This window comes from Trachypithecus francoisi, unplaced genomic scaffold (genome assembly GCF_009764315.1).
Source record: "Trachypithecus francoisi isolate TF-2019V2 unplaced genomic scaffold, Tfra_2.0 Lachesis_group9, whole genome shotgun sequence".
Classification (NCBI taxonomy): Eukaryota; Metazoa; Chordata; class Mammalia; order Primates; family Cercopithecidae; genus Trachypithecus; species Trachypithecus francoisi.
Genome location: NW_022681474.1, coordinates 38,606,757 through 38,621,459, shown reverse-complemented (window position 1 = coordinate 38,621,459; position 14,703 = coordinate 38,606,757). Strand labels below are relative to the sequence as shown.

At 36.8% G+C, this 14,703-nt stretch overlaps 1 protein-coding gene and 1 pseudogene across 2 annotated transcripts in view; both read right to left on the bottom strand.

The window, feature by feature from the left end:
* Window positions 1–14,703, bottom strand: part of ADK (adenosine kinase) — a 613,194-nt gene that overhangs the window by 377,611 nt on the left and 220,880 nt on the right. The gene's annotated exons all lie outside the window — the stretch shown is intronic.
* LOC117082719 overlaps window positions 2,193–14,703 on the bottom strand; it is a 66,361-nt pseudogene continuing 53,850 nt past the window's right edge.

Sequence of the window (14,703 nt, the reverse complement as noted above, 5' to 3'; positions counted from 1 at the left end):
GGTCCATAATAGCATATTTTATGAAGGACTAACTGTGCATGACAATGATAAGCAGGCTGGGATCAGAGAGTTACATGATAAATCTGTATTTCAGAAAGACAATTAGGCAACGGAGTATGGAAAACTAACCAAAAAATGGGAGATAATTCTCCCTGGGTCTCTGAAAATTATGATCATGTAAAACTCATATCCACCAGCGAGGTTTCCAATGCTTACAGACTATTTTCTTGTTTAGTAGTGATATTGACAAATAAGACATTTTACATTTGTAGGATATGCATAATTTAAGGAACAAAAACTCTGCAAATGATCAATGTATCATGGTAAAAAATATCACATATGGGTAAAATCCATTTGAAGGGTAAAACAGCCCAATAAATATATATTCTTTATTTATCAGCTTCTTAAGACATAATTCACATACTACACAAGTCATCCCTTTGAAGTGTACAGTTCAATGGTGTTTAGTATATTTCGAGTTGTACAGGCATCACCACATCAATTTTAGAACATTTTTCAACACCCCCCAAAAAAACCAGTTCACTCTTGAGTCACCACTTCCAAACATCTCATCCTCACAAGTCCTAGGCAAACACTAATTTATTTTCTGTCTCTAAAAATATGCATGTTCAGGTCACTTCTCAGACACAGAATCATAAAACGTGTGCTTTTATGACTGGCTTCTTTCATTTAGCATATTTTCAAAATTTGCCCATGTTGTAGCACGTATCAGTACTGCATTTCTTTTTTGTCAAATGATATTCTATTGTATGGATATTCCAAATTTTGTTTATTCATTTATCAGGTAGTAACACACTTGGGGTGTTTCCATGTTTAGGCTATTATACATAATGCTGCTATAAACATTTGTGCAAACATTTTCACTTGTCTTGTGTATACACCTAGGAGCAGAATTGCTGTATATGGCAACTCTTATGTTCAAATATTTAAGGAATTGCAAGATTCTTTTCCAAAAAGACTACACCATTTAACATTCCCACCAGCAATGGCTTAGGGTTCTCCAAATCCTTGCCAAAACTTCTGTCCTTCTGATTATACCCATCATCCTAGCAGGTGTGAAACGGTACCTCATTGTAGTTTTGACTTTAATATACCTGACAGCTAATTATGTTGAGCATCTTTTTATGTGCTCCTTAGTCATTTGTATATCTTCTTTTGGGAAACTGCCTATTCAGATATTCTGCCCATTTTTAAAAGTGAGTTATTTGTCTTTTCATCATTATTGAGTCTAAATAATTCTTTATATATTCAAGATAAAATAGATATGTGAGTGCAATTTTCTCCCATTCTGTGGGTTGTCTTTTCACTTTCTTGATGGTGTCCTTTAAAGCACAAAAGTTTCAAAACTTGACAAAATCTAATTTATGTATTCTTTTCTCTTATTGCTCATGCACGTGACCTACCTAAGAATCATTTGCCAGCCCATATCCTATGCCCGGTCATAAACATGTATCCCTATGTCTTCTTCTAATGGTTGCAGTTTTAATTCTTACAGCTAAGTCTTTAATTCATTTTGAGTTAATTTTTACATATGAGATAGGGGTCCAGCTTCTTTTTTTTTCCATATGGATGCGCAGGTGTTCTAGTACCCTTCATTGAAAAGACTATTCTTTATGCCATGGCACACTTATAGAAAGACAGGTTACCATAAATGTGAAGGTTTATTTCTGTTCTCAATTCTATACCATTAATAGATATGTCTATCATTATGCCAGAACTACATATTGGTATGGCTTCATCATACGTTTTTTAATTGGGAAGTGAGAAACACAATTTTGGTCTTTTTCAAGATTGTTTTGGCTATGTTGGGTCCCTTGAATTTCCATATTAATTTTAAGAGCAGCTTGTCAAATTGTGCAAAGAATTTAGCTGTGATTTTAGTAGGAAATTTAAATTTATTTTAGATCAATTTGGGGGAGAACTGCCATCCTAAAAATATTAAATCTTTTCAAAATATCAACATTTAATGTCTTTCCATTTAGTTTCCTTTAATGTCTTTCAATGTTATTTAGTTTTGAGAGTATAAGTTTCACACTTCTGTTGTTATATTTATACTTAAGTACATTATTTCTTTTTAAGATATTTAAATGAAATTGTTTCATAACTTCATTTTCAGTTTGTCTACTAATATTGTGCAAAAATCCAATAGATTTTTCTATCTTGGTATTTTATCTGTCAACCTAGCTGAACGCATTACTTTTTTTTTCTTTTTTTTAAGAAACTGACGTTTATTTTCCATCAACCTTATTTACATGTTGCTTAACAGTGTCTGCAAGAACAGCTTAAGACCTTTCAGTGGTTGCTCCTACCCATTCAATGGCCTGAGCACTGGGAGCTGCAGACCAGCCTTCTGTGGCAGGCTGAGTGCTCCAGTCTTCAGTAGGGAACTGATGAATAGGTGCAGAGGGCACCTGCACACCTTCAGACCAGTCTGCAACCTCAGGCTGAGTAGCAGTTAACTCAGGAGCTGGAGCAGTCCATTCACCCTGAAATTCCTCCTTGGTCACAGCCTTTTCAGCAGCAGTCTGCTCTGCTTTTTCAATCTCTTCAGGATCTCTGTAGAGATCAGGCATGAACTTCCATGGGTGTTCATGGGAAATGGTGCCACACACGCGCAAAACTTCCTGGGCCGGCATCCACCACAGCAAACCCACTGAGTGAGCTCCCTTTTTGTTGCATGGAATGCCAATGTCCACATCAGAGGAGAATCTGTGTTACACAAATCAGTGGTAGATAGGTTAACGTAACATGCCTCTGTGACAGGTTGGTTGTCAGCCCTGGGGTTAGTAACCACAAGAAGCCGTGGCTCCTGGAAGGCTGCCTGGATGTGGTTAGTGAAGATTCCAGGAGTGAAGTGGCCAGCAACTGGAGTGGCTCCAGTGGCAGCAGCAAACTTCAGCACAGCCCTCTGGCCAATATTCCTGGAGGATAATCTAACACTGACATCAGCAGGGTTTTCAATGGCAACAATGGCACGAGCTGCTAGCAAAAGCTTCTCCCAGGTCCTCTTCAGATTTATGATGTGGATGCCATCACTTTTCCTCATAGAGATGTACTGTTCCATCTGGAAGCCAAGATTGGTACCATCTAAGCGGGTTCCTGCTGCAAGGAACTTAAGGACATCCTCCTCCTTCATTTGCAGGACATGCTCCTCCTTCATTTGCAGGACATCAAGGGCTCCGGACATGGTGAAAAGTTTCGCTTTAAGCCATGATGGGAATCCAGAACGCCATATGGACCCCTATGCCGGTAGTGTGAAAAGCCATTTATTACCTCTAACAGATTTTTAGGGGACTCCTTAAGATTTTTGTTTTGTATATAAGATCATGTTATCTACAAACAGATACAGTTTTACTATTTCCTTTCCAATATAAAAGCCTTTTATTCATCCAGTTAAAGTGTATGATTCAATGATTTTAGGTATAATCATACTTGTGTAACCATCACCACAAATAATTTTAGAACATTTTCTCACCCTAAGAAGAAACCTTGTACCCATTAGCAATTACTCCTAAATCTTCCCATCTTCTTCCAATCCTAGACTGATTTTTCCAACATGTTTCCAACATGTAAACATAGCGCACTTTAATTTTTCCTTTCCAAACCCCGAAGTTGCAGCAGCTAGTAATGCTTATAAATGATTTCATTGAAAACTGATCTTTCATCATAATGTGTTGTTTGAAAAGGAAATATCATGATTAAAAACACAGGAGATGATAAGTAAAGATATCCTGAAACTAACAGTATAAATACATGTCGACAATAAAAACTGCAAAAACCTACTATGAACTCACCGTAAAATTATTCTACGTAATCAAAAATAGTTATCAAAAGTTAACTCTAGCCTGGGTGCAGTGGCTCACATCTGTAATCCCAGCACTTTTGGAGGCCAAGGCAGAAGGATCACTTGAGCCCAGGAGTTCAAGACCTGGGCAACATAATGTGACCCCATCTCTAAATTTTATTTTTTTAAAGAAAAAAATTTATATGATAAAAATATTGATCAAATATTTATAATATTTAAAATACTCTGCATCATAATCACACATATTTCAAACTGCCAACAACGATCTAGAGGGCCAGCTATATATCAGAAAGCCTGTAGAAAGCCTGCTTTCTCAAATTTTCTCAAATTTTAGAGGACTAACTGAAAACATTAAGTTAGTAGTCAAATGTATTTAACAAGGAAAGCAGATGGTCAATGTTATGACTATTTAAGCTAGCTCTGATTTCCTGATAACAATAATTGATATATATGAGGTTATGGGAGAACATCTATACCACATTCGTAACTTTTCAGAGATGTTCAGTACTTTTTAGAGATGGATTCATCCTAGGATTAAAAATCTAAATGACGAGTTAATGGGTGCAGCACACCAACATGGCACACGTATACATATGTAACAAACCTGCACGTTGTGCACATGTACCCTAGAACTTAAAGTATAATAAAAAAAAAATTGTGGTGAGTTCAGACAACTCATTTACTGTCATATGAACATAAATTCCTTTCGTTTGTTTTTCTAATATGTTTTAACAGTAGTATAGGGATTTGAATGAACAAAATTAACTGTACATATTTAAGGTGTACAACTGTTTAAATTTTGGCTTATGTATATAGCTGATGTACAATTAATCAGTTTTAAATGTATCATTCTATTAGTATCATACGTAAGGAAACTGTTCACTTATTTTCATTTAGTAATGTTTTTACAGTTTTCAGAGTAAAGGTCTTCCAGATCTTTTGTCAGATTTGTCCCCAAGTATACCATATTATTTATGTGATAGAAAACATTTCTTTTATTAAATTTCCATTTCAAATTTTTGTTCCTAGTACAGAAAACTACACGAGTTTTAAGTACTGATCTTATATTCTGCAAGTGTGCTAAACTCAATTATTCATTCTAGTACCTTTTTGGAGATTCTACAGAATAATATACATAGATGATCATATCACTGAAGTATAATGATTGATTTACTTCTGTTTTTTAATCTAGAAGCACTTCTTTTTATTGACTAATTGCACTGGCTAGAACCTCCAGTACAATATCGAACAGAAGCAGTGAAAGCAGACATCCTTATCTTATTCTTGATCTTAGTGAGAAAGCATTCAGACTTTCACCAGTAAATATAATGTTACCATTGGTTGTTTATAGATGCTAATCATCAGGTTGAGGAAATTCCTCTCTATCACCAGTTTCAGGAGTGATTTTATGAGGAATGGATGTTGGATTTTATCAAATGCTTGCTCTGTGTCTTAAGAGATAAACACACAAATTTTCTTTAATCATCATTTTAGATGGAGGATAAGTACAGTACTTGTTACTTCATCTTATCAAAAGCAGAGAGCTCCAACTTCCTTTAGATTTAATGAATAAAAAATACTTTGACTTCATGAATGCAATCAACTATGCAAATATACAACTTATATTTGTTAGATAAAGAACTCTTCTAACTTTTTTTGTGATACTGCTCTGTCTCTGAGGCTGGAGCACAGCGGCATGATCATGGCTCATTGCAGCCTCTACCTCCCAGTCTGAAATAATCCTCCCACCTCAGCCTCCTGAGTAGCTGGGACTACAGGCATGCACCACCACACTTGGCTAATATTTGTAATTTTTGTAGAGATAAAATTTGCCATGTTGTCTTGGCTGGTCTTGAGCTCCTAGACTCAAGCGATCCACCTGCCTCGGCCTACCAAAGTGCTGGGATTACAGGTATGCTCCACCATGCCAAACTAGTAACTCTTTATCTACAATGAATTAGTAGACTCTTAAGTAAAATGGCTAAACTCAGCATAAATGGTTATCAACACCCTGGAGCAAAATACAGTACTATAGCTCAATATACTGTATGATGAACAATAAGAATATTTCAGACAGAGGCCAGATGCAGTGGCTCACGCCTGTTAATCCTAGCACTTTGGGAGGCTAAGGCAGGCAGATCATCTGGCCAACATGGTGAAACTCTGTCTTTACTAAAAATATAAAAATTAGCTGGGTGTGGTGGTGTGCACCTATAGTCCCAGCTACTCGGGAGGCTGAGGCAGGAGAATCACTTGAACATGGGAGGCAGAGTTTGCAGTGATCTGAGATGGGGCCACTGCACTACAGCCTGGGCAACAGAGTGAGACTCTGTATAAAAAAAAAAAAAGAAAAGAAAAGAAAAAAGAGAGTATTTCAGACAGAAACCTGAAGCAGATTAGTGAATTCTAGTAGAGCTGGAGTGTAAATAAGACCATGAAACCACTAACATTTATCATGATTATGTTAGAAGTATCTGATGTGTGATACTATGAAGCAGTAAATGACCCACAGTCTCTATGTATTACCCTAGAAGAAATTTCTATGTTTACCCTAGAAGGAATTTAGAAACATTAAGTTAAAAAACAAACAAAAAAACACTGCAAAAGGTTAACTAGAGCTCGGCATGGAGGCTCACATCTCTAATCTGAGCACTTTGCGGGTCCAAGATGGGAGGACTGTTTGAGCCCAGAAATTCAAGACCAGTCTGAGCAAGAGAAACCCTGTCTCTACAAAAAATAAAAAAATTACCAGGCATGGTGACATGTGCCTGTAGTACGAACTACTTTGGAAGCTGGGGCAGAAGAAGCACAGGAGGTCAAAACTGCAGTGAGCCATGTTCATGCCACTGTACTCCAACCTGGAAAACAGGTTCTACCTCCTGCAGAATTATTATTCCTGGGAAAAAGACAGGGTTAGTTTCCTGCAAACCTCTCCAAACAACATCTCTGTCAACCAATGCCAATACATAATTTCTAAAATGTACGTTTCTGTTTAAAGATTCTATATTTTAATGATTTATATGTATATCTATATAAAATTATATTTAACTATTTATACAGATATTGATACTTCATATTTGAGTTATTAACAATGAACTCACAGTCAACAGTAATTTAACTCATGCCTGAACCAAGTTTGTCTATTACAGATTTTTATTCTCTAAGGTGTGTCACAGCCTTCTTATGCTTAGAAACACTGGACAGCATATCTGCACTATGCTCGGGATTTTTTAAACAGAAAAATCAACAACAAAAAAGTGATTAATATGTCACTATATATGCATTGAAAAGGACACTTGTTTACAGTATGACAGCTGAAACAACAAGGCAAATCATTACCTTCTTTGACCTCAGAGAGGAATGAACACATAAGGTGACTCAAATTTTTTGCTTCTCCATTTGTAGACAGTCATATGTCTACAAATGACTACAAAAGCACCCTGAGTACTGGTTTTGGATTTACAAGTATATTTTAGTGAGTAGGTAAACTCACACACGCAAAGCTTCTGAAGAATGAGAATCAAAGTATAATGTGATCTACCATGGCCTTTATCAACATTTTATATCAGTGGCTCTTAACCATTTTTTGAGTTTTAGATTCTTTTGAGAATATGATAAAAATTATGTATCCTCAGAAAAATTCACACGTTAAAAAACTGTAATTTCATGGACTTACAGACCTCCTGAAGTCCATTCCAACTGACAATCCATGAAACATAGTTTTAAAGTGCCAGCTTTAAAGACTCTAGGCAAAGACGTTTTTTAAAGTATTCTTCAAAAACCATTTTAGATATAAGCCACTGCTGAATGTGCTGAATTTGAACTCTTCATATTTACAAAATAGTCACTGCTATACATTTTCTGAATGTATAGTGCAACAATGATCAGGGTTTATCAACTAAATTAAAGGTGGTTTCATAGAGGATATAATGCATTTGCAGTTTTCATGATTTCTAGAGCAAATTTTTCTTATGGAGTGCTAAAGAATCTACAGAACATAAGGAGAAAAGCAAGATATAAACTAATTTAGAGCGCTCTTCTTGCTTCTTAAAATGCTCCAATTTGGGGGAATGAACACATACAATATGAGGTCTCATAGCACATTGATATTTGGGTGTTTTTGTTTTGCTTTCTGAGACAGGGTCTCGCTCTGTTACCTAGGCTGGAGTGCAGAGGCACAATCTTGGCTCGCTGCAACCTCTGCCTACTGAGCTCAAATGATCCACCCACCTCAGCCTCCCAAACGGCTGGGACTACAGGTGTATACCACCACGCTTGGCTAATTTTGTATTTTTTATAGAGATGGGGTTTCACCATGTTGCCCAGGCTAATCTTGAACTCCTAGACTCAAGTGATCCACCTGCCTCGGCCTCCCAAAATGCTGAGATTACAGGCATGAGCCATGTCTGTATGGCACACTGATAATTATATCAGATTTATAATTTCTTTTGGCTCTCTATATATGACATACCTACAAATACTGACTGTAATCCAGTATCTCTTTAGTCTCAATGAAAATTTTATTTGAAAGACTGCTAAAGACAATTTTATTTCACATTTGCAACTGACAAATTAATCTAGCAATTGTTTGGAAGTATCAACAAGAAAGCAAAAAATACTTTTTTTAAAAAAGTAAACATCACAGAAACAAGTATCAGCAATTTGTTCAATATCAACCAATGAAGGCTACTTAATTGGCAGAGGAAATGACACCCTTTTTATAATTGCATTTTAGGATATAAAGAAATGCTAAGTAGAGTGTTCTATATTAAAACTTTCAAGACGTACTGAATATTTCAATATAAAGATTTAAAATACTATGTTTTAAGTACAAAGGGTCCAGAGATGCTGATAATATTTAAGTAATTATGAAAAACAAGACTATAATAATAGATAACTTCAAAAGTCAAAATATGGTTCTGCTTTGATAATCATTAAACCTGGCAAGGTTCCAGGTCTGATCACTTAAAAGGTATTTCTTGGTTAAAAATAAAAATCAAATAAAAAATGGGAAAATAAGTTGAATATACACTTCTCTCAAAAAGATGTATGCATGGACAACAAGCACATGAAAACATTTACAATATCATTAGTCATTAGGAAAAGGCAAATCATAAATACAATGAGATATAACTTTATACCCACTGAGTTAGATATTCATAGTATTTAAAACTGGAAAATAAAATAACAAGGATTAGTGAGGATGTACACAAACTCGAACCCTCATAAGTTGCTGGAGAAAATTTATCTTGTTGCAGATGTTGTGGTAGACAGTTTGGCATTTCCTTAAAAAGTTAAATATAGAATTACCATATGACCCAGCAATTAAACACTCTTCACAGGTATTTGCCCAAAATAAATCAGCCAAAGCATTTAGGTAAGACAAAGAAATAAAGGGCATCCCAATTGAAAGAGAGGAAATTAAATTAGCCTTGTTCCCAGATGAAATGATCTTATACCTAGGAAAACCTAAGGACTCTATAAAAATGAATCAAAATCAGGCATTCAAAAGGCAGAAACAACTCGAATGTCCATTGAATGAATAACAAATGTGGTATAGCTATACAATGGAACATTATTCAATAAAAAAAAAACCGAAGTGCTAATACATGCGACAAAATGGGATGCACCTCCAAGACATTATTCTACGTAAACGAACAGACAGAAAATGTCACATATAGTGATGTTTTCATGCATATGAAAGCTCCAGAATAGGTAAATCCATTGACACAGAAAGTTGATTAATGGATGAAAGGGGCTAGCCAGAGAGGAGAATGATAAATGACTGCTTGATGTGTATGGAGTTTCTCTTTGGGGTGATGAAAACTTAGAACTACTTAGAAATTATGGTTGCACAGCACTGAATGCAGTAAATGCCACTGAATTGTATACTTTAACATGATTTATTTCACATTATATAAATTTTAAATCAGTTTTAAAACTTTCTTAAAGATAAGGCTGTTTTTAACCTAAATGTTAACATTAATTACCGAAGCATTGTAAGGAAATGATACTACAAAATGTGTTTCTTAGTAGGGTTTTCAGTAGCTCCGTGAAACACAGACTGCAGGAGAGCCACACTGGATGTAGGGAGAACAGAGGAAAATTGTTCTGTAATCTAAAAGAGAAGTGAATAAACTGGAGAAAAGGAGAAAAAAAGTGTCAGGAAAAGACTGTAGGAAGTAGTGATCACTAGTGTAGATTCTGTAAAACTCCCAGGAAGCTAAAAGAGAAGAAATCACAAGTAGTACCTGACACTCCAGCTTAGTGTTAGAATCCATCCATTGGAATTCATTTGAAAGAGGCTGCTAGAACACACACACACACACACACACACACACACACACACGCACGCCATAGCCTTTGCCTAAAGATAACGGAAAGGAAAGGAAAACATTAGAAGAGCTGTAAGAGTAGGAATTGCCAGCTGTGGAAAAGGAAGAAGAGGAGCCAGAAAAGAAGAAAAACCTGAGGGAAAAGGTATCACATAAGCTAAGCAAGACAGGGGAAAAGTTTCAGAGTTATGGTAAGGTCAACACTGATAAATGCCAGAAATAAGTCAAACAGACAAGAACTGAAAAGTGTTCACTGGATTTGGCAACTAAAAGTTCATGGGTGACTCCTGCCCACTGGATTTTTAAAACGTGGTGAGAGCAGATGAATGCATCAGAGATAAAGAAGTGTGAACTACACTGTCAAGAAATTCAGCTGAAATGAAGATAAGGCAAAAGTTGGAAAGTTTGCCCATTTGTTTCAATATTGGGATAGGAGCACATTTACAACAAAGTTAGCGAAGATGAAGAAGAGAATAAGGTTTGAGATTAGACTCAAGGCGTGAGAAGAAAATATAGATAAAAGGTTTTAAATATAGAAGGAAAGAAGGGAAAGACCTGTTCCTCAAATATGGGTAGCAATAAGAAAGTACAGGTGTGAATGTAATTAAGTGTGGTTATGTATAATGCACCAAAAATACTTAATGATTCAAATGATTGCTTACTAGAAGAAGTTGAAAAGTTACCTCCTATGGGTGTGTCTCTGAGTCAGTGAGACAAGGGTCTCCAGACTCCGTGCCACAGATCCCAAGGGAGGCCCCAGACTTAGCTCCAGCTCCTCCTGCTGCAATAGGGGATGCATCCTGTCTGTGCAGAAACAGGAATCTGCTGGGAGATGGGTGCAATTTGAGCTAATGAGACAGGCACACCAACCTCCATCCCACAGCAGATCCTCAGGTGGTCCATTCTCTGTTCTGACCCTTCTTGCTGTGGTCTGAAAATAATTCTGTGCAGAGATCTGCTGGAAGAGGGGTATCTGTCTGGGTAAACAAGACGGGCTCTCCAGATTCTGCAACACAGGAGATCCTGAGGGAGCCCAGTCTCAGCTCCAGCCTTTCCTGCTGCAACCAGGAAACTATCTTGTTTACAGGGTCTACCAGCGAGATGCATGCTCAGATCAGGTTCTCCAGCCCCCATCCCACAGCAGATCCTGAGAGGGTCCAGTCTCAGATCCAGACCCTCCTCCTGCTGTTAGGGAACTCTCCTGTCTATGCAGGGACCTGCTGGGAGACACACCCATCTGAGCCAACATGACAAGCACATAAACCTCCATTCAACAGTAGATCCCAGGGTGGTGCAGTTTCAGCTTTGGCTCCTCTCACTGCAGTTGGAGAAGTATCCTATATGTGCAAGAACATTCAGGGCGATGCACACCCCTCTGAGCCAAGACCAGGTTCTCAATCCTCTGTCCCATAGCAAATCCTATGGGGGCACAGTCTCACCTCCAGCCTCTCCTGCTGTAGTCAGGGAATAATTCCATCTATGGAGGGACTTGCTGGGAGACACAGTCCCAACTGGGCCCATGTGACAGGCATATCCATATGAAGGGGCCAGTGCTGGCTCCAATCCCTCTTGCTGCAGTCAAGAAACTGCCCAGATTATACTGGGACCTGATGGGTGATGAATGCCAATCTGAGCCAATGAGGTGAGCCAATCAGCCTCCTTCCCACATTAGATTCCAAAGAGGCAGTGTCTCCAGTCCAGTCACTCTCTTTGTAGTCGGGGACCTATCCCATCTGTGCAGAGATTTGTTGGGAGGCACACCCATCTGGACCATTAGGAGAGTATTCTGGCCTCAGGTGTCTGGACGGCATTCCCACGCAGCCCAAGTACCTTCCTTGGGTCTTTCTGAGGTCCATCTGGGCCAGAAAGCTGCGTCAACCTTGGAGCCCTTGCAGGACTCAGCAAACCTGGGCCTAAAGCATCCTCTAGTACTGAGATGGCTGTAATTGGTCAGAAGCTCAGGGAATGCAATAATCAGTCAGCTTTAGAATCCCTGGAAGGCCTCTTGAAGAAGGACAGGCACAAACAAAGTCAGGCTGGGAAGACTAAAATAAATTACAAATCCTTCAATGCACAGACATCATCACACTTTTAAAGCACTAAGAACATTGAGGGAAATACGATCACACCAAAACAACAAAATAAGGTACTACAGACTAATCCCAAAGTGACAGAGATTTGTGATCTCTCCAAAAATTTAAAATACCTCTTTGAAGGAAGCTCAAATAACTTAAAGAAAACATGAAGAATCAATTCAGAAATTTATGAGAGAAATAGAGACTGAAATAACTTTTTTAAAAAACCAAAAATCCTGCAACTAAAACAAAAATTAATCAAGTGAAAATCGCAATAGAGAGCAACAGAAGCAGAATTAATCAAATAAACAAAAGAATCAGTGAGCTCAAAGAAAAATGATTAAAAATATGGGGAAAAGAAAAAATAAATAAAAGGAAGAACGCTTACAAAATCTATGAGAAGTCAAAGAAGAACTGAGAAAGGCAAAGGGGTAGAAAACTTACAAGGAAATGATAACAGAAAACTTTCCATACCTGAAAAAAGATATAAATATTCAGGTAGAGTAAGGTCAAAGATCACTAATTAGATTGAACACAAAGAAGATGACTCTAGGACACATTATAATCAAACTCACAAAGATCAAAGACACAAAGAAAAAATTCTGAAATCACTGAAAGAAAAAAAGTAAATAACACGTAAGGAAGATCCAATATGCCTGGTAGCAGACTTATCAGCAGAAACCTTATAAGCCAGGAGAATGTGGAACAATATATTTGGAGTGCTGGTGGGGAAGAAACTGTCAACCAAGATTACTGTGCTCAGCACAATTATCCTTCAAAACTGAAGGAGAAATAAAGACTTTCTTAGACAAACAAAAGCTGAGGGAATTTATCATAATGAGACTTGTCCAATAAGAAATGCATTAAAAACTTCTTCAAACTGGTATTATAAAATGAGTGTTATATTAATACTGAATATAAAACGAGTTATATAAAATGAGTGTTATATTAATACTGAATTTGCAGTGTTTAAAACACTAATATCTGTAGTAATATTACTAAAAGACAAAACTATTAAAATAACTACTAAATAACTAATAATGTTTAATAATTTATAATAAATAATTTTAATAATAAATTAAAATGAATAATAAATTTAACATTTAATAATAACTATTAAAAATAATATCAAAGTTAAGTTGATTATCAGTTTTAGATACTTGCTATAACTACAGGATGTTTATTTATAAGCTTCATGGTAACCACAACGCAAAAATGGATAAAAAGCAATAAATTAAAATGTACTCTTAAGAGAAAATCACCTAACCACAAAAAAAGACAGTAAGAAAAGAAGCAGAAGACAAGTTAAAAACAACTAGAAAACAAGTAACAAAATAAGAGCAGTAAAATCTTATCTATCAATAATACTGAATATAAATGAACAAAACACTCCAATTAAGACATAGCGTAGAAAAGGCATGGTGGCTCACGCCTGCAATCCCAGCACTGTGGGAGGCCGAGGTGGATGGATGATGAGGTCAGGAGTTTGAGACCAGCCTGGCCAACATAGTGAAACCTTGTCTCTACTAAAAATACAAAAATTAGCCAGGCATGGTGGCGCATGCCTGTAGTCCCAGCTACTTGGGAGGCTGAGGCAGGAGAATCAGTTGAACGAGGGAGCTGGAGGTTGTAGTGAGCCGAGATCACACCACTGTACTCCAGCGTGGGGGACAGACTGAGGCTCCATCTCAAAAAAAAAAAAAACCCAAATAAAGACACAGGGTGGGTGAACGATTTTAAAAACAAGACCCAAATACATGCTGCCTACAAGAAACTCATTTCACCTAAAAAGACATATAGATACTGAAAGTGAAGAGATGCAGAAAGATATTCTATTCAAATAAAAACCAGAAAAGGGCAGGAATACCTATAATTCTATTAGGCAAAATAGACTTTAAGTCAAAAACTGTAAAAGGGACAAAGGAGATCATTATATAATGATAAAGGGGTCAAGTCAGCAAAAGAATATAACAATAATAAATATATATGCACCCAACAATGGTGTACCCAAATATATAAAGCAAATATTATTAGATATAAAGGGAAAGAGAGAGAGAGCATGAGAGAGAGCGAGTGTGAGTACCCAGGAGCAAGAGCAAGAGATAAATACAGTAATAGTAGGGGATTTCAATTTCCTGCTTTCACCTATGGACAGATCATCCCAACAGAAAATCAACAAACACTGAAGTAAAAAACTATACTCTAGACCAAATAAACCTAAGACATTTACAGAACATTTCATCCAACTGCCTCAGAATACACATTCTTTTCATCAGGACATGAACATTCTCCAGGAGAAATCTTATACATTATTAGACTAGAAATATACATTATTGGACTAGAAATATAAGAACATCAGTGTTCTTATACAAAAGAAACATAAGATGTTCTTATAAGAAATATAAGAACATCAGTGTTTAACTTCAAACAGTGAAGTGAAATTATACTCTAGACCAAATAAACCTAA